We start from the raw sequence: 22,318 nt of genomic DNA, 5'->3' as shown, positions 1-22,318 counted from the left end.
GTGAATGGTTTTGGGAGGTGGAGAGCTTGGGGAGGGGATTACTGGAGGGTTCTTTGGAGTGCGGTGAGGAAGAGAAAGCAGCTAGGTTAAGGGCACGAAAGGAAGTGGGTAACACAGGTCTTGTGCTTCAACCCTGGGGTTCAACCCAGGTGCTCCATTGTTTTCTCTTTTTTGCCGATACAACGAAGTCAAGATCCAGGATGCGTGCTTATCATCCTCCACTGAGGACGTCCTTAAATACCGTCCCATCGAAGACGTCCCATATGTTTTGCTTGGTGGTCAGGTATGGATCAGTTCGGCACCAAGATCGCTAGCCCTACCATAGGAGGAAGGGACATCATTCCATGGGGGGGGGGGGGGATGGAAAAATACGTAGAAAATGTAGCTTTTGATGCTTTCAGTAGCAATAATTTCTTCCTGTGGTTCACCGTAATGATGCAATACGTTAGGTTCGACACAATGTATAATTGACTCCCCAGCTGTTCGTGTCCGGCCCCCAGGTGTATCGAAGATATGCGAGTTCGTCTTTTTCTTTTTCTCGTAAGTACCAATTCGAGTTCCGGAGTAAGAGACAAGGCTCTTAAAAAAAAAAAACACTTAAAGAAAAGTATTACGAATTGATGACCGGACGAGATAAGACATAAACCATGTTATCAGGGGCACGGTCATCGTAGGCCCTCACACCTCATCCCCGGGTGAGGTACGCCAGGGTCATTAAGAATGCAAGACTTTAAGGGAGGGGGAAAAAAAAGGTGTCGGAGTAGTGAGGGAGGGAGGGAGGGTTGGGTGCGGCAGCGGCGGCGGTGGCCCACCGACACCAACGTGCCGCACGTGCGGGACACGATCGTATTTCACCAGTCGTCAGCGGGAACGATACTGGAAGACGTGGGTGACGTGCGTGTAGACATTTCGTTGTCACCTGGATATCGATAGCGTGATATTACTTACTCTCCTCTCTCTCTCTCTCTCTCTCTCTCTCTCTCTCTCTCTCTCTCTCTCTCTCTCTCTCTCTCACATCCCGACGGTCACGTTGCCAAGATCGATGATTAGAGAAATATTTAACTTGGTTTACGACTCTGGAAAGAAACTCTCCGGAGGAAAAGATTATTCCAGCGCGGCTTTTTACCTTCTTTTTTTTTTTCCTTTCTTTCAAACCTATTAGATGTATGATCATTCTGGTGCAGTTATTTTAAAGTCTTCTCTTTGATAGAGTTACTGCAATGCTCTTGAAACACGAGTTCACAAACATATTTAGATGGATATTATATATATATATATATATATATATATATATATATATATATATATATATATATATATATTTACAGCCCAGGATTTACTCGAGACAAGAAGGTCTCTACTGTACTTTATTCCTTTCTCTCTGTTGACGACGACACAGCTTAGTCGAAGGCGACCTCTCGCTCATACTGTGATCACCTGCAACATATCCATCTATCCACAACTCCACATAGCTTCAGATGCTCAAAAGAATATCGGAGCGGCTCCTATACGCACACACGCACACCCCACCCATCTGCACCATTTACCTCAACCAACATCGTGAAAACGCTTTAAGAAAAAAGACCCAAAATGGCTCATAGAATTTCCCAATTTGTGTGAAGCCGTTTGACGAGATTGGTTGGTTGGCTGGTGGGCAAGAGAGAGAGAGAGAGAGAGAGAGAGAGAGAGAGAGAGAGAGAGAGAGAGAGAGAGAGAGAGAGAGACTACGATTGCCTCTGAGTGGTTATAAGTGGCCACAGCCATCGAAATGTTACCGGCGTCAGTTCGAGTCGTTATTACCCGCGCTCTGAGGCTGGCCGTATTGATGGCGTCGAAGATGGGGCTATCTTATAGCCACTCAGACTGGCGGACATTAAAGACCACACCGTTCGAATCGGATCCCCAATAGGAACGTATCCACAATTGTTCCCCCTGTTAATTGGATGTGGGTTGATGATGGAGCTGCATCCATCTTCCAGCCAGCTCGAGGTGTTGATGCTCCCGTTGCTATCAAGTCGCCAATCCCCAGCACCACTCCTGCCGCGTCTTTCCTTAACGAGGGCGAACCGCAGCCTCTCACCGGTGCCGGTGGCGAGGTGTGTGCGGTGACGATGCCTCAGTGGTAGGACCTCCTCACCCGTCACGACAGCGCAGTCACCAAACAGAACAACGGAGAAATCCGTGACAACAGTATAGATAACAAGAGATCAAGTGTGTGACAGAGGAGGATCGTGACACAACACCAGAGCAACAAGGAATGATGACGGTGGAACGTACAGTCACGTCGCTTGTGACACGACGGGGTAAGAGCGATCGAGAAACGACATAGGAGGAGCTGCTGCTGGCAGTACGACCAGTAGAGTACTGGAATCAGTGCAGAGTCTGCAGTAATTACCATTCCATATGCTCCCGAAGCCATGCTACAATGCGTAGCTTCAGGACGAACATCTGCCCAGGAATGAGGGGACTGGTGAAAGACTGAAAAAACAACTGCCATATTCATTATTACTGAGCAATGAGAACGCCCTCCATTGCTCTGAAGATATCAGCAGAGACAGTCATGATGTCAAGAATGAACACGTACTTTGGAATAAGACAAATATCCATCTAAGTATTCCTCATTGAAGAAAATCGACGATCGTGACCTGCAGTCTGATGCAGATACTTAGTATGAAGATAATGTTATACCGACCTCGATGGTCTGAGGTTTTCCTCTGTCTCTGATAGTCTGATTTTTTTTTTTTATTATAGAAATTCTTAGGCGCAAGTTGATGGTTGGGGGTCATCGCCCACATCCCCACCTTCCCCTATCTTGCTGGTAAACAGTTACGTGGGAATGTTTTCAGAAGATAGGGTCAAAATGTTCCTTTTCGTAGCCCGTCCCGACACCTTTGCCGTCCTTCATAATTATAACGATAGTGCTTAAACACACACACACACACACACACACACACACACACACACACACACACACACACAATCACACACACACACACACACACACAAGCACGCACACACACTTGGATGGGGCGTACGTGTGTGTGTGTGTGTGTGTGTGTGTGTGTGTGTGTGTGTGTGTGTGTGTGTGTGTGTCTACACATAACAGCCAAAGCGATGGTACATTTATACAAGGTTAAGAAACGAGGTAACACAAGTGGAATGATCTCCTCCAGTAACACAGAGAGAGAGAGAGAGAGAGAGAGAGAGAGAGAGAGAGAGAGAGAGAGAGAGAGAGAGAGAGAGAGAGAGAGAGTGAGGAACCAAAGATACATTCAGATGGCAAAGAACGGGAAGCATCACATGAGGCAAGAGGACGGCCCAGCTCCACAAGTATCACACAGAGGTTAAGTCATGGAAACATCAGACTAGAATTAATGTATGCATATGAATGAGGGAGAACTGACGTTCTATAGCTGCTGGAGTTCTGAGGGCAAAACTCACTAAAGAAATAAGATTTCATTTGTTCTCTCCAGAGGAGTACATGTTGGTAAGAGAGGAAAGAGAAGAAAAAGGAGGAAGAAGATTAGTCCTGTTAAGAAGAGGGAACGTAGAGTTCCAGGATATACTGGATGATGATCCACTCAGACAATACGTAATGTGATGACTGTCGGATAGAAGTGCACAATGGTGTTCATATATAACCCTTCAAAGAACCTTAACGAACCACAAGACACACACAATAATAACAAGGAAGAAACAAATAAGGATGAAACTTAAAGCAATGAAACACGCATTTCTCAGAGATGGTAATGAATAACGACAAGGGATATTGATGATAAAGAGATCATTTTGTGGGAATTCGGATTCTCAGAGAAACAACATATCGTGGACGGATTCTCAGAGAAACAAAATATCGTGGACGGATTCTCAGAGAGACAAAATATCGTGGAAACTCAGGTTCTTAAATTGTATACAGGAAAATCTCCCCTACCGACCGGCCTGTCAGTGAACACATTAGTGTGACAAGTAGTTATTACAAGATCTTATCTTCACACATAATGATGTGGGAAGTTGAGCATCTCCTACACAATACATTGACCGGAAGAAAGTCATCATGTAATTCTTAAGCTTAATTATGTGGTAAATGACACTAGACTCAAGGACGAGATAAAATGGTGGAAACTACGTAATGGTAAACAGTTTCATGGTTATGTAAATTGGAGAATGGAGTTCAGTAACCAGACACCAGGGTTTTGTGGTGAAAAGTTCTGTAAAATTACAGTGAAGGATTAAGAACATGGATAACTTTACTCCCAAACACTGTGCAGGGATTGTAAAGAGGGAAACGCGGCTCCATAAAAACATGTCATAAAGCCAACGAACTTAGCAACGAGCTGTGGAAAAGATATATGTCACACACCAGCCCAACCAGCATTTGGAAGGTGTTAGAGGCCAAAGAATGAGTACTGAAGGATAAGGAAGGAAGAACGGAGAAACATTGAGAAAGAATATCGTGGACGAGGTAAGAAACGACCCAGATCTTCCCTATATTTCATTCATCTTGACCTCTGACCCATATGAGGTTAATGATCCATCTGAAATCTCTCCGTGCGTCCTGTTAACGTTTGCAGATGAACTTGACGGGCAACGAACATAGAGTGTCGTTCAAGATGTTACTGGAGAAGGGTAAAGGTCTACGAAAATGGAAGGGGACAAACGTTAAACCTATCTTGAAAGAATGGAGGTCGGGAGGATGGACAAGGCCTTTTTCAACCCTCTGCGGATGATTTGTGCCTCCTCTCATCTCGGGAGATGTCCTACCTGTTCCACACGTACCACAATTGCAATGATCATTTCGTGGTTGCTTACGTCATTCCTGTGTTCTCTCGTCTTTGTCTGTGAGTCTCTACTTGCCATGTTGAGTTGCATCCTCCGCAAGGAATTCTGTACGCTACACTCCTCTCTTGTGTAGGCTTTGGTCTCTTTGTCTTTCACTGTGTCTCTTATCTTGGCCCCTGATGCTATCGCCATCAATGGAGGCGCTACTGATAACTCTTCTGATGGGACTTGCTTCCCAAGTGTGTTCGGAACCTCTCGTCAATGAGACTAGATTCTCGCGGACAGAAAATAGGTAGGTCAATTCTTTCTTTTTTTTTTTTGTCAAATAAATGGAATCAGATCTAGTGTTAACTATTCGAAGAAAGATTATAAGAGACGGGTTTTTCTTGCGGGGGTTTCTGTTTTTGTTTCATGCAAAAACGGAAATTTTTGAGGAATCCACGCCCCTGAGTCGCATTTCTAATCAGTTCTTCTCCTTTTGAAATCTGTTGATAAAAAAAATCATCCATAATCCAGCAATAACGTAAAATCAACAGAGGCGACGTCTTTTACAGATTCCAATAGCTATATTCCAGGTATTGATGTCCATATCCCAGGTAGTAATGCCCATATCCCAGGTAGTAATGCCCATATCCCAGGTAGTAATGCCCATATCCCAGGTAGTAATGCCCATATCCCAGGGAGTACTGCCCACATCCCAGCCAGTAATGCCCACCGAGAGTTCGATTGGGATCCTATGCTTAACCACCTTCAGACTGGTGTCCCCATACCTCACAGCTGAACTGATGTGCAGTTAATATGAAAGAGAAAAATGTTTCTCAATATGGTTTAATATCAGGGATTTCTCTGCCTCATTACGAACAGAAGACGAGACACTAGGAGTGGAAGCTGGTCATCAAAACTCATTTCTGAAGAAGACCAGAAGTTTTATACCAAATCATCTTCAAAGTTCATTACAGCTTTAAGTGGTCGAAGTTATTTCAAAGATATGTGTGTTATTGAGGCAAATGATAGATAAAACGTCTTCAGCGAGAGGTTCAAACGTCTTCAGCAGGAGGTTTACCTCCAAGGAACGTACCCCCCCACCTTCTCCAAAAAAGAAAAGTGCCTTAGAAAATCGTGTTTAAAATAATCGTTGCATTTTGATTCAGTCTGAACACAAAGTAAGAGTGTTTGACTAGATGTTCCTCGTGTGTGGCTTTCCATCTTGAATACAAATCGGCTCGAAACATGAGGAAGACAATCTGGTGGCCAGCCGGTTCGTGGAAGAACGAAAAATATTAAACGAAATATACCCACGAAACAAGAGTGTGTACGACTCTATCGGGAGGAGTTCATGGGACACACAATCTATTGGGTGATCTATATTTTCTTCTTTACTTATTGAATGATCTATTTTCTTCTTCTTTCATCTATTGGAATGATTTATTTTCTTCTTTTCATCTACTGGATGATCTATTTTCTTCTTTCATCTATTGGATGATCTATTTTCTTCTTTCATCTATTGAATGATTTATTTTCTTCTTTTCATCTACTGGATGATCTATTTTTTTCTTTCATCTATTGGATGATCTATTTTCTTCTTTCATCTATTGAATGATCTATTTTCTTCTTTCATCTATTGGATGATCTATTTTCTTCGTCTTTCATCTATTGGATGATCTATTTTCTTCTTTCATCTATTGGATTATCTATTTTCTTCGTCTTTCATCTATTGGATGATCTATTTTCTTCTTTCATCTATTGGATGATCTATTTTCTTCTTTCATCTATTGACCGCCATCGTATGTCCGAGATCCCCACCACTTGGAATATCTGAAGATAATTATTTCTAGTTAGCGACTGATGGTACGGATGCTGTTGGAGACGACTGATGATACGGATGCTGTTGGAGACGACTGATGGTACGGATGTTGTTAGAGACGACTGATGGTACGGATGCTGTTGGAGACGACTGATGGTACGGATGCTGTTGGAGACGACTGATGGTACGGATGCTGTTGGAGACGACTGATGGTACAAATGTTGTTGGAGATGACTGATGGTACGGATGTTGCTGGAGTTGTAGGATAGCACCAATACTACACCGCGGTTGTTTTCCAACATTCTACACAAACCGCAGGCCAACACCTTCGTCCCCAAGTGTTGTCTGCTTGTTAAGGTCACAGTACCTATGGTCGTAAATATGACGCCCTACATTCAACGACCCTCCAGGAATACACATTCAACAGTTCGTTAATGTATTCAACTCTGATTCGAGCATCGCCAAACTCTGAAATGTATCCTGTGATTTGAAGGTGAATTGGCCAATGCAAATGAAAACAAAAATGTAACACTGAACCACCAATTCATTACGGCTTTCGAGCCTTCAGTTGTATGTGTGTGTGGTGCGGTGTGTGTGTGTGTGTGTGTGTGTCTGGAGAGGGCAGGAGACCTTCATCAAGGTCAAAGGGACCAGGACCAGATACACACACGTGGTGTAAATTGACGAGTTCCTGATTGTCTACCCTGCTGGAGGAATTAAGAAAAAGGAGGGATGAATTACCGGACGATTTCCCAAACAGATGAACACACACAGAACAGACAGACAGACAGACAGACAGAAGGATGACTTCGACAATGACAAAAAAAAAAGAGAAGAAAAACCCTCAGGAGCCTGATGGACCAGCGGGTGATTGAAGCACATCAAAAGAGGGACATTATACCCAAGAATCCATGTGGTCGTTTCTTGTCTGACTGACTGATCTGTGTACATGATTCCATAAAGCTTTTATACCTCGAGTGTCTTTTGCTTGTTAGTCCGTCTGTCCGAAGGTTCTCCTCGAAGTATCTTCCCTTCGAAGTAGCTTCGCGAGACCTCCTGGTCAACACTATCGGTATAGGTTGAAAAATATATTACCACCGTTTTGAACAAGAACAAAAGTAATATTAACTCATTACTAAGCTACATATGAGGCTGCAAATATATGTTAAAAGTTTTGAACTAGAAAAATTCTAAGTCAAACCACTACTAAGGTACGTACGAGGCTTCCCCGGCGGGCCATTCTGAACATTGATTTTTACATTTGTTTGAGGACGTCTCGAAAATTGTTATACAGAATATCAGGTATCACAGACCTGAAATATATATTTAAACATCTGTTTTACATCTTCACCTTCTGTGACAGCTTGTCAGAATCGTTGTCTGATGGTAAAACAAGCCGGATATTTCTTTTGCATTGATTGTGGTATTTTTCTTTTTCTTTTTTTTACATTTCGTAAAAAATCAGCAACAAGTGCATTACCTTAGAAGGGTAGTACAGCCATCAGAACTGAATTCCATTTAATCTCAGGATCACAGACGTTTAAGAGAATTAATCTTTATTGTTATTTGAATCTGAGGTTCACAGTCTCGTCTAACAATGACTCCCACAATGTCAGAGAAAATCAAGTACGAATAATGACGGGAACCTTCGCGTTGGCTTGTGTGGGATTGTTTCAAGTCTCTCCTGGTCTCCCGGTCATCTCCGAAACTGTGTGTGTGTGTGTACTGCCTACAACGCCCGGGAGAGGTGAGGGCGCTTCATCCCCAACCTGTCTTCTGTACACATACCAGCACCAAGTTGATCCTTACGAGATACGAAATATCATATCTCAAAGCGCAGTTATAAAAAACTTAAAGCGTAGTGATAACTTAAAGCGTGTCATAACAACATAAAGCGCAGTCATAACAAATTATAGCGTGGTCATAACAACTTAAAAGCGTTGTAAAACAAACATCAGGCAGATATAAGAGGAGAAATTTGAAATCACACACACACACACACACACACAATGCTACATCCCCTCCTTAAACACTGAAACGGAAGCTGGGGGTGAGGGTGTGGGGTGGAGGGTGACTGAACCTGAGGGATCTCACGAAGTCCTCCCACCTCACCACCACAAGGACGTCATCGGCCATTGGGGCAGGGGTTGGAGGAGGGGTTGCTGCTGAGGGGTTGGGTACGCAGGCGCGTTAGACCATCCTGACGTCATTGTTTTGTCATGGTCCGCCACTCCCACGTCTCCAGCAGATCTCTCCACCGATCCAAGACTCAGGTGAGTAAAGGCTTTATCCTTTATTGAGTAAAGGCTTTATCCTTTATCTGACAGGGAGACAGAAATTCGTACACATATTTGCTACTGTGTGTGTGTGTGTGTGTGTGTGTGCGCGCGCGCGATCAATATCTTTATGCTACGAATAGAAATTTAACACTTGTGTTGTCTTGTCCCTTAACCTTGTGTATATGTACCACGTGTTTACCTCCAGTGTACACACACACACACACACACACACACACACACACACACTAACTTAAGTGTCGGGTCTATATATATATATATATATATATAATGTATGCATGTATGTATTGCCAATACAAAACCACGCGCCAACAAACAAATTCAGTCTCTAACACTATACCTAACGTCGAAAGCAAATAAACAGCAGACTGCTAAAAATACTTCCTTGACCCTGTGGACCACAACACCCAGAGCATTTCAGTTTAGTGAATGATATAGAATATCCACACCTCATACTGCTCTAACCGCCTGTTCCCACACTCATATACACACAAAGTTCCTCTCACCCATGCCAACGACAGCAGTCTCTCTCTCTCTCAAAGACCAAACATACTAGAAACACGACTTAGCTATTCATCCACAGATCCACCGCGCCTCTAAACGGGAGACCCACGGAAGAAAATATTCAAAATCCACTACGTAATAATGTCTGACCCCCCTCCTCCACTCCCAATGATTTTGAAAGCATTTAGAACCTTGAGGAACTCGCCTGCAATGGGTCGTGACAACACAACAAACTTGCGCAGAAACCTCATCTGACCTGCTGTTCATCTGACCTGCTGTTCATATGACCTGCTATTCATCTGACCTGCTATTATGACGCGCCTTACTCTGAAAGGTTCACCTGACCTGTCACGACCCCGTGTTCTTGCACGTTCACTCCTCCACGATGTAGTAGTGACTTCGCTAAACACCTAACAATATGACACGAAGGTAAATATATACATATATATATATATATATATATATATATATATATATATATATATATATATATATATATATATATTATATTCTGTGTAGTAGGGTTATCAGAGGGAGGCGAGTGACAACATAGTAGCTATCGAAAGCATTTCAAGCAGATTTAGTGCATGTGGAGGACTCCTCTAGTCTTTACATGATAGCCAGAGCATTAAACTTGGCGAAGAAATGTCGACTTTAATATAACAGGTAAACTAAAAACCTACAAAGCTTATGGCTGTAGATTACAGTGGTTTGGAAAGGGTTGGGAGCCCAAGTCAAACGGCCAAATTACAGAAACTGAAACTTACAATAGGTTCAAAGTATTGGGGGACGAAATGGAGGAACCTAATACCTCATCCCTGTCGGGTATTCTATATAGTTAGACGCTTAGATACGGAGTTTTGTGGTAAGAACAAAAATACCGGGATGGTTCTGTTACTCTGCGCTTTGGCTGGAAAACTTCAATCACACAAGGCACAGAACATGGGAGGAACTTGTTGAAGACAGTGTAGAGGTCGTCCAAGCTGGGGAAAAACCAACGTGGCTCAAGGAAGTACAAGACTCTGAGTAAGATTTTAAGGAAGCAGTTGGAGGGTTGTGATGCTGGAAGATCATTCTAAGAATGATGTAGAAATTGTAACTATGAGGAGAATGCTAGGTCTGTGTGCTAGGGCAAAGCATGTCTGTACGATCGAAGGGGTTGATCAAACAGCTCCGTGCCATAATCGCAGTGGAGATTGAAATTTTTGTTCACCACAGGTGTCCTACTTTTAAACGGGTTTGGTGGTGCAAAGACGAGTAGAATTTCAGATAAAGGGTTCGTCTAAGCAGGTATTTGCCAGGGGTACGGCAGGAATGTGCAGAAAACGAGAGTGCATTGTACGAGGAAATCAAATCCTAAGAAAGTTACCAAGATGAAGTAATTGGAGGAGACCAACAACCACAACATATACTGGGTCTCCCGACAGGTGACCACGAGGGTAACAGGCAAATTCATCTAACTGGAGACGGTGGCATAAATCAAAGACTCAAAGACAAAACTAGACAGAATAACACACATTTAGCGGTCAGCAAACAAGGACCTAATTGGTACTTTGTGAAGTCTGGGAAAAGCGAGAACACAGCGATTGTAATATCTTGCTACAAACTGCCGTTTCGACTTAAGAAAAATATGATGGTACCCAATTTTAGGTCAGAAGACTTCAAGAGAGCAACTTCAGGTACACGAAATATATCCTTGAGAGAGGCAGGATTCCTATGGAGGAAGAAAGTGTGTGTAAGGGAGGAACCAGATTACATGAATAAATTAACGTTCTTATCAAACTTATAAAAGAATAGTTTATGGAATATTCATAGTTAAGTGGCAACAAACAGAAAGTGAAATGTACATAGATTATAGGATGAAAATTATAACGAGTAAGATAAAACTTTGAAGATACAGTTTTGTAAAAACTTTAAACCCAAAGAACTTTTTGTATGAGAAAAACGAGGAAGACGCCATCAGCCTATTATCAAATTGCCCATTATGAAACGACACTAAAGAAATTTCTCACCCATTACACATGTATTTTAATTCAGTGTTTGCCATCCGAAATTCTTGTGATTTGCCACACACACATACACACACAACGTATTTGTGGGAACTGTAATCATAAGGGAAAAAAAAAAAGAGTTGAAAAAAATACCGAATACCATGAACCACCTAAATACCGGAATAAATTAAATGCGGGAAGTCCAAGTGGTATTTGACCCAGAATATTGGAGGAAGTAAGTCGACTTTACCGCTCACGAAAATTTCGTAACAGATCACTGAAGGGAGGAAAAGTCCACAGAAGACTGGAAGCTTGTTATTGTAACGCTAATTTTCAAAACTAAGTAAATAAATAAATGAATATATAGATAAATAGATAAATGAATCAAATACAAAATTAAAGACATAAAATATGCACCCTTACTCTAGTACTAGGTATATTGTTAGAAGTAATAATTAAAGACAAAATCTTTGAATTCCTAGATGATGTCATACAAACTCATAACGTATTCTGGAATGAAATATAATACTGAACGATTCAGACAATTCTTGACCCATATGTACAATAACAGCCAGTCCGAAAGTACATTCTGGAATCATACACTTACGATATGGCAAAGCCTTCGGCAGAGCACCACCTAAAAGGCCCTTAAGAAGAATTGAAGATAACGACACAGGATATCGAATGTGGACGTGGATAGCACACTGACTCTTGGATAGGAAGTAACGAGTGGTATTTAAGTATGGAACCATCCAGCTGGTGTCATATAACGATCCCAACTTTTCACCATCTGCGTCAGCGACCTGGTTGCCAGCACTCAACACATGAGCTTCGAAGTTTGCCGATGGCACGAAAGTAGGAAATACAGCCCAGCGAAACGAAGACTGGAGCCCTGGAGGCTCAAAGGGATTTGGATAAAACTGACCTGAGTGTTGAGAGACATGATAAATAGATACGAACGTTGACGAATGCAAAGTGAAGGACTACGACGCTAGAAATACGAATCACGAATATGAAATGTTCGGTAAACCGTAATTAGAAGTAAAAGACGGAGAATACATCGGAGTGACTATCAGTAATGACCTAGAATACAGTAAGCAATGCCTAGCTAAATACAATATTATTCATAAGAGGAAATACAAACTATTAGACAAAGAATACAATACTCACTCGTCATAATGCGTTGGTCAGAAATCATCTGGAGTACACAGTTTTCATTTGGTCACCACACCTGAAAAAGATGAAGAAAAACGAAAACAAATTTAAAAAAAAAGCGACCAGACTAATTTCGTCACTCAAAAATAAGTTGTATGAAAACAGACTCAAATGACCTGAAATCACTTTCTTAAATAAAAAAGAAAAAAAGATCGAGATCTTTTAAAAGTTTTCATATTTGTTTGGTGAACGACGAAAACGAAAATTTTCATCAGATTCAATGGCTAGAAATAAATGTGAAGATTAAAGGCAAGAGATTTACTGTTAATAGCAAAATGGACCAAGGTTTTCCAGCCGAAGAGTTGTGGAACAACGGAAATCGACAACCGCAGGATTTAGTAGATGCAAACACTATCAATAGATTTAGATTAAAACATGACAAGTACTTCAATTCCCCCCTCCAGCTCGCTCAACCATACCTATTTCATTACCACAGTAAATACTCCCGCTTCAAAGAAGAGGCATCTACTACATCTGTCTCTCTCTCTCCCAGGGGCAACTCTAGGAATGATGGAAGTTATCTTTTCCCGTCCACACTTTCTTATGATATTTCCATGGCAGAATGTGTTTCCCGTACGAAATGATGTTTCTTCGCTTATATTTACTTTCCTAACGGCAGGTATTTCTTAATACTCGTCTCTTTACCAGGCTCACTTTCACAACTTGCTTTTCACCGGTATTGTTTACTCTTTTCCTATAGCCTCTACAAATCTTCCCCTTTGCCTCAATAAGACAGTGAACAGACATCCCACAGCTGCCTCTCTCAGCACATTTTGCATCCAAATCTCTCTCTCATACTCCTATCGACTGATATTGAATCCAATAATGCCCACTGACCATCTTTCCTACTCAGATATGCATACTTGTGAATGTCCTTCGTTTTCAACCAAATGGTCCCAATTACCAGTCCTTTTTCAGCATATACCTCGACAAGCTACTCACCATTTCCATTCATAATACTGGATACCCCATGATCCCCAACTGTATACTGAACTGCCGCATCACTCCCCTTCGCATTCAAATTACCCATCACTAATACCCGGTCTGGTGCATCAGAACTGCTGACACACCCGTTCAGCTGCTCCCAAAACATTTCTCGGCCTCTCTTGATCTTTCTTATGGTCAGGCGCATAAGCACTAATAATCACCCATCTCTTGCCATTCTCTTTCATTTTCACTCACATCAGTCTAGAATTCACTTCCTTACACTCTTTCACACACTCCCATATCTCCTCCTTCAGGGGTTGTGCTACTCCTTCCTTGGCTCTTGTCCTCTCACCAACCCCTGACTTTACTCCTAAGACATATCCAAAAAATTCTTCCCCTTTACCCTTGAGCTTTCTTTCACTGAGAGCTAGGACATCCAGGTTTCTTTCCTCAAACATACTACGTGTCTCACCTGTCTTAGTTACATTCACACACATTCAGACACCCCAGCCCGAGCCTTCGAGGAGGATGAGCGCTCCCTGCTTGGCTCCCTCTGTTCCATCTTGTAAACTAAAATGGAAGGGAAGGATATATATATATATATATATATATATATATATATATATATATATATATATATATATATATATATATATATATATGCGAGGCTCCTGCATTTAGATCAACGAATAGCCCATGCCCCCAGTAAGACCTCCACCTGCCACGTTATCTACTATCGCATTGAAATCACGCACTCCTAATATTTGATTCCTCGCATGAAAACTGCTGACAGACTCCCTCTGCTCCATACATCTATATATACACACACACACACACACACACACACCATGGGTCGGATTCGAACCCTGGGTAGGGCGTCCAGCCGGTAACATGGATTATGCTATCCTGTGGTGGATATACATCCGTCTATCCATCGACATATTTGACACAGCATTGGAACCGCGATTAACTGAATGTTCAAGTTGCTACCTCACCGAGATGAGGCTGTGTCCTTTAAGCTCCGTGTGGCCGAGGTGGCCAAGGTTCTAATCCTTCCATCGATATATATATAAATATATATATATATATATATATATATATATATATATATATATATATATATATATATAGATAGATAGATAGATAGATAGATAGATATTCTTAACCTCAACCTGATTCTACGAAAAGCAGTCGACAAGGTATTATGGGCTACATTCGAATGTAGATCACCACTAGGGTTTGTGGAAAGAATAAGCGCGACTAAAAAAAAAGTTGACCTCTACTTCCTCTTGCCCGCAAATCTTCACACTGGAACAGGAAGAAATCTTAAGCAAGTGGCATGACATCTATACCAAACTACGTTCTGAGACTTTCTGATGTTTGTGAATGTATGAATTTAAAGATGTCACTGGGATGAGTTGACTGCATTTCGATCAGTTACCACAGGTTAAGACATTTCTAATTCTAACATCTTAATCACACTTCTTGGTTAAATGATCACCACAGTTCTTTATGAATATAACCTAAGGATCATTAAACGCAAAATGTTGTAAATCTAGATCCCCCCCAATATGTTTTTCAGCCCTGAACATGAAAGTAACATAAGATATAAGTTGTATAAAATAGTAAAGTTTATCTGAAGAAATCTTTTTCTGAAAGAAATATAACTATTCAACTATAAATTTTACCTTTCCAGTTCTAATCAAATCCTAAAAATGTATCTATCGAATTCATCGACGATATGAAAAGAGTTACAGAATTGGGCAGGTTTAAACAAATACACACACATACAGACCAACATACACTAAATAACCAAACAATATCTCATTCCGATACACTTCATGAATAAAGCTCATTCGTGCGAAGAAATCCTCCAGACCTTTTTTCCAGATCTCTAGTATAACAATCCTCCAGTTCCACCTTCTGGATCCCTGGAATGACAATCCACCAGCCTCGCAACCCGAGTCCCTGGAATAACAGTCCTCCAGTCCTGATACCAGAGACCATGGAATGACAATCCACCAGCCTCGCAACCCGAGTCCCTGGAATAACAGTCCTCCAGTCCTGATACCAGAGACCCTGGAATAGCAGTCCTCCAGTCCTGCTACCAGAGACCCTGGAATAACAGTCCTCCAGTTCTGCTACCAGAGACCCTGGAATAACAGTCCTCCAGTCCTGCTACCAGAGACCCTGGAATAACAGTCCTCCAGGCCTGCTACCAGAGTCTCTGGAATTACGGTCCTCTAGCCCTGCTACCTAAGCCTCTGGAATAACAGCCCTCCAGTCCTGCTACCAGAGTCCCTGGAACATCAATCCTCCAGCCCCGCTACCTAAGTCCCTGGAACAGCAATTCCCAAGCCCTTGTACCCAAGTTCCTAGAACAGCAATGCTCCAGCCCCGCTACTCAAGTTTCTGAACCACGATCCTTCAGCCTCGTTGCCACAGTCCCATGAACAACAATTCTTCACCCCTGCCTCCAGGGTCCCTGGATTATCAATCCCTCAGCCCTGCCGTCCGTGTTCCTGGAATGTAAGAACATCGTCATGCTCTATGGACGCTGAAAACCTAAGAGACACTCTGGTCTTAACTTTAGTCCTTTCTTTCTCCTTTATTCTCTACTCAGCGTCCTTCCTTCTCTATTTCTCCGTTTGCTTCTGCTGAAACATTTCGTCTCTTCCTACGCACCACATAGCCGATGACCTTGTGAAGTCAGACGAGGAATTCGAAAAAAAAAAATCTGTACTTATTTTCAGTCCGCTGTGAAGCCCTTGATGCCAAAGGTTGGAGACGAGCAGGAGGGAGGGTCGGGATGGAGGAAGAGTGAGTAAGTAAGGAGGGGGAAGTGGTGGAGTTAATGGAGGGAGGTGGAGATGGGGTTCATGGAGGAGGGGGAAGACATGGGATGAAAGGGAAAGGTACAGGAGAGGAAGGAGAGGTATGAGGTGACGTCAATGGGGAGAGAGATGACATAGAGGAAGAGGACAGATATTTGCTGGGGTTAATTTGGGAGGGAGATGAGTTAGGGTAAAGGGAGAAGGGATGGGGTGAGGTCGGTAGGGAGAGGAGGATGTGGTGGAGCTAATGGGGGAAGGGGGAAATGGTGGGGTAGACAGAAGGGAAGAGAGGAGTTGGGGAGGGGCGAGGAACAATCATCCGGGTTACTGAGCCGTGCACAATCTGTCGCCACAACTTTACCTGCTGGATCACATTCTGAGGGGGAGCTCCTTCGTCCACCCAGCTACTGTGATCCATCACCACGACCTAACGCTGCCTCTCCACTGTGAACCACAGCTGTGATAAGCTCCTGCCACCCCACTGTGACCCACAGTTGTATTCCGCTCCTGCCACCCCACTGTGACCCACTGTTGTAATCCGCTACTGTGAGGAACCGCTTTTGTCCACCACTGTAACCTGTGATTGTGATCTAACATTATTCTTTCCCACAGTGACCCATAGCTGTGACCTCTGGCCTACCATTTACTCTTCAGTGTGAACCAGCACTCTGACACACTGAGCCATAGCAATGAACATGAACGATGGCCAAACTTTGTGGGTCACTGCTTGAAATCCCACATCCCACTACGACAAGCAAAAGTGACCAAATGTTTTGACCCACTACTGACATCCACTGTGGATATGACCAGCTCCAGTGACCCACAGAGGAGACCAACCACTATGATTTTTCATATTAGTCACATACCAATGTACATACCTCATCAATGAGAGCATATTAAGTCACGTACCACTGTGACCTAACACTGCAATCCTCTGCTAAGAATCACCTCTTGTGACCTATCATTGTAAGTGTGACCACCAACATGATTACTCCAGGACCAGGATCCACTGGTGACTGGTCACAATGATCTATCAGCATTACCAGTCTTTGTGATCAGCAACTGTGACCAGTCTTTGCCAGCCACCCACCACCACCACCAACTATATTGTAGTTATCCGAGTGTGACCACCAGTGGCCCATAGCTGTGACCTGCCAGTGACGCGTTTCACCCATTCCTCACCCTACCCTGTGATTTAGCACTGTAACCCATCACTCTGGCCACCAATCCTCGTGAGGGACCATTGTGACCCCGCCCACTCACCCACTCTAATATTATTAACCACAGACAGCCACCACCACCACAGTGACCCATCAACGTGACCTGGGACTGTAGACTTAACAGTTAACAAACGTCCCACCACCAATACAATGACCCACCAGTGTGACCTATTCCCTGACTTATCACAGTGACCTAAAATTGTGGCTCACCTCTGTGACCTTCCCGTGACCCACTACTGCGATTCACTGCTATGATTCAGTGGTGTGACCCACTATAAAGACATTAGGGCGACCCACGACTGTGACCTAGCATTGAGATCCATGGGCACGATCCAACACCTTGATAATCTATTGTGACCCAATAATGTGACCCTGAGCTGATACCTCCTCCAAGGCTGTTTTCTTTAAGTGCAACTTACTATGGTGACCTAACTCTGTGACCCAGCAGAGACCCACCACTAACACTCATCCCTGAAGCCCACTACTGTGACCTAACACGATGACGAGGAATTGAGACCCACCACTGAAAATGACCACTGTGACCCAGCAATGACCCAACATTAAGACTAAATGTATTGACCACTGTAAATGTAACTCAATATTGTAACTCATGCTTAGGACATATTTATTTACGTAACACAAGAGTGTGACCTACAACCAAGACAGACGCACACCTCTCTGTCCCAACCAACACTGTGACCAAAACTAAGTCATAACCACCACTGGAAAGAACCATGGAGACTCATCACCACTATGACCCAATTCTGCCTCACTATGACCTGAAACATAAGACTCAGGGTTGCAACTCTCAACTGTGACCCGGTAGTGGAACCTCACTAATTGAACGAAAATCTGTGATCAAACACCGAGTCTATCACCATGCATGACCAAGCAATGACATCCACCACTGTGACCTACTACTGCATTCCATCCACCATGACCCATCATGGATTTCAAATCGTGACCTACCCCAAAGATCGGAAAATATAAAGCAGGATCAGTGTGACCTTGGATTAGAATCTACCGCGTGTGACCCGTCACTGCAGCTCAACACTGCGTATCCTGAAGCTTTAAGGAGGCACTGTGTGACACCACCCACAGTGACCCAACTGTGCTCATCAGTGTGACACCACAGTGACCCAACAGTGCTCATCAGTGTGACACCACAGTGACCCAACTGTGCTCACCAGTGTGACACCACAGTGACCCAACTGTGCTCACCAGTGTGACACCACAGTGACCCAACTGTGCTCACCAGTGTGACACCACAGTGACCCAACAGTGCTCACCAGTGTGACACCACAGTGACCCAACTGTGCTCACCAGTGTGACACCACAGTGACCCAACTGTGCTCACCAGGGTGACACCACAGTGACCCAACTGTGCTCACCAGGGTGACACCACAGTGACCCAAGCCTGTGGCTAAACCCTAACCCAACCCAACATTGTGAATCACCACTGTGACCAGCCATTTACGAGTAATCACTATTAATCATCACTGATGCTCTCTCTCTCTCTCTCTCTCTCTCTCTCTCTCTCTCTCTCTCTATCTCTCCATGACACAGAGTCATCATGACCCAGCCTCCCATATCAAACAATTATAAAGATCTGTCCACAATATATATATATATATATATATATATATATATATATATATATATATATATATATAGGTCACTTCACCACGCATCATCACCATTCACCCACATCATCACGTCTTTTTATTTTTGTGTCCATTATCATCTTCACGTCTCTGACCAGCACAAAACTCGTCTTTTCATCGGTCACCTCTTCCTTGAACCACCAACTCATTTCACCACCAACAGCATCATGTCTCCCATCAACCAGACCACTGTTATCTCACCGTACATCACAGCATCATATCACTGATGTAAGACCACCCTTCTACCTCCTCACCATACACTTGACGACGGTACTACCATATCGATTAATCATTGATCACCACGCTTATGATCACTATACTCTTGACTGCGATGGCATCATATCAATTAATCACTGATCACCACGCTTATGATCACTATACTCTTGACTACCATAGCATCATATCGATTAATCACTGATCACCACGCCTTTGATCACCATACTCTTGACTACCGTAGCATCATATCGATTAATCACTGATCACCACGCCTATGATCACTATACTCGACTACCATAGCATCACATCGATTAATCACTGATCACCACGCCTTTGATCACCATACTCTTGACTACCATAGCATCATATTGATTAATCACTGATCACCACGCCTATGATCACCATATCATCATCAGCTCAGTTTATCACCGCTTACCATACCACTCCTTATCACAATGTCTAATCAGTCGCCTCTTCCTCACTCGGGCGCGTACTCTCCCACACCCCTCCACCACACAGTGTGTGGTTCCACTTGTCGGTGAGACGCTAGATTCATGTCCACCATGACCAGAGTTCTCTTTAACTGATACCATTAATGGCATTAAGGAATCTGGGCATTATGAACACTCGCAACATGATCTCATTACAGAACGTAGCACGCCACCTCATTTCTCCTAGGCGGTAATTTAGTGTAATGATGTATCGAGGTACGTTAACTACACAGAATTGATTATAGTAATTAATTCATGGGTCTCTGATAAGCAATAGGAGTAGGTATACGAGTATACATGATACTACTGCGGTTTATATAATGACGTAGTGCCGCAACAACCATTTAGGTTATTACCCAAAAAAAATGTAATATGCCTTTATGATAGCCAAGCGCTCAATGGAAACATTTCACGTGTGTAGATCGTTAAAGCAAAAAAATGCTATAATCGAAGGTGTTGATTTCCTGTGTCAGTTTGACTGTGGAGGAGAAAGGCTGCAAATGCAAGGGAGCAAGACTGGGAAATGGCTTAATGGTCATTACTGATGTTTGGGAACGAGGAGTAAGGGAGAGGGGACGATGAGAAGAGAGAATCAAAGAAAACTGACCTACCTCCTACTAGTACATTTTCTCGGTAATTATTACTTAAATTTGTAGCCGACGTCTTACTAAAACATTTCCTAAGTAATTATTTGTTACATCTGTAAATTTAAGATTTCTTACATATCAAAGATACTGTTCCTAAGTAAGACAACATGCAGGTCACTCTCCCGTCCTAAAACTTTCGAGACTTTCCTATCTTAGCGCCACAGTATTTGTATGTGTAACAATGCAAAGGTAATATAAATCATAATCAATTCTATATCAATTACTGATATTGATATATGACTTATATGTGTGAAGACGTGGGTATAGACAAACAATGTTAGCCCATGTCAATGTTGTCTGTTTCGAACTTAGTCGAAAAGACATAACTTGTTCAGTCAGAACAACTTCGTAATGCTAAAGATAATTGCCCAGCATTTACTGACGTAAAAAAAATCAATAGAGGAAATTATACTTACGGAATAATTATCCCTTTTAGGAGGCAATTCAGTCTCAGAGGTGTGGGTCTACGCGTCGTGGGAGCTGGACGATGAATGTGGAGTGTGTGTGCTGCCCAGACACACACATACACACACACATCCACCACGCCAACCCTCACTGTAGTCAGAGTGGGAAATAGTGGATTAGCATTACGTTTGTCTGTGTATCACCCACTGGTAAATGGTGATTCATTGCCTAGGACTGACCTGATTGGGTGAAGCAGGTGAGAAACATCGGAACCACTAAGCTAGAGCACTGTGTCGGGAATAGAAAGGATCACAAATGGTTTAAAGATCGTTGGGCGGTTCTAATACGATTCGTTTCTTTAGTCTACCATTTAATTCGATAATAAACGTATCAATATCATTCTTGTTTGTTTTAGAAGCAGACGTCAAAGTAGCAGTAGTTATTTCTAATCTCATTTTCTTATAAGACAAAAGTTACGGTGTATTTTTGTTTACCAAATCGTGTTGCTCCCTGTCGAATGCGACTGAAACATTTTTTTTACTGGTCACTCCGTATGTTTTTTTCCCCCCCTTTCACTTTCAGCATTACAAAATCATTCTAATGAACGTCATACGCCCTAAAACAGGTGTTGCTAAATCCTATAGATAGAGATGGGTATTTCTACAGTTTGCGCATGACACAAGTAATGAAATTTCTCTTATAGGCAACAGACTGATTGATTATTTTTTTTAAGAAGCCACCTGCCAGGTTCCACTCATCCCTTACGTTAGGTTAATATAGGTAAGGTTCATCAAATTAGGACGTTCGTATACCATCGCTCATCCAATGTGTGTGGAGGGGAAGCTGTGAAAATTACCTTTGGGTCTTATCTTAAACGTTTATGATGACAGAGTAGTTAAGTAATTGCTGATATTGGCGACAGTAATTCCTTATGTATGAGGGAACATTACCACAATCAGCTGCAGGGGAGTTGCTGTGGGTGTGTGTTCGACTCTGGAGCTTGACTAGTTAAAGTCACTGTACATTCTCCTTACCACCTCCTCATGCCCCTCGCGCTTCGGTCTTGGTAATTCAGGAGAAAACACGAGAATGTGGCGGAGGTGGCTGTAAGGGTGTCGGTGGTGGTCGTGGAGTGACGATGATGGCTGTAGGGTGACGGTGGTGGCTGGAGAGGGTGTGGCTATGGTGTGTAAGGTGACGATGGTGGCTGGAGAGGGTGTGTAGGGTGACGGTGGTGGCTGGAGGGTGGGTGGCGATGGTGTGTAAGGTGACGGTGGTGGCTGGAGAGGGTGGGTGGCGATGGTGTGTAAGGTGACGGTGGTGG

The 22,318-nt window shown here is 43.0% G+C and overlaps 1 long non-coding RNA gene across 1 annotated transcript in view; it reads right to left on the bottom strand.

Moving 5' to 3' along the window:
* LOC139749843 (uncharacterized) overlaps nt 1–21,136 on the bottom strand; it is a 52,762-nt gene extending 31,626 nt beyond the window's left edge. The window contains exons 1-2 of the long non-coding RNA XR_011713053.1: nt 21,006–21,136; nt 12,546–12,606 (exon numbers count right to left, since the gene is read on the bottom strand). This is a non-coding gene — a long non-coding RNA (uncharacterized lncRNA). The remainder of the gene's footprint in view (nt 1–12,545; nt 12,607–21,005) is intronic.
* Nucleotides 21,137–22,318: the final 1,182 nt, after the last annotated feature.

The sequence above is a fragment of the Panulirus ornatus genome, chromosome 1 (assembly GCF_036320965.1).
Source record: "Panulirus ornatus isolate Po-2019 chromosome 1, ASM3632096v1, whole genome shotgun sequence".
In the NCBI taxonomy this organism is placed as follows: Eukaryota; Metazoa; Arthropoda; class Malacostraca; order Decapoda; family Palinuridae; genus Panulirus; species Panulirus ornatus.
The sequence above is the reverse complement of the archived record's forward strand: the minus strand, read 5'-3'. Positions and strand labels throughout refer to the sequence as shown.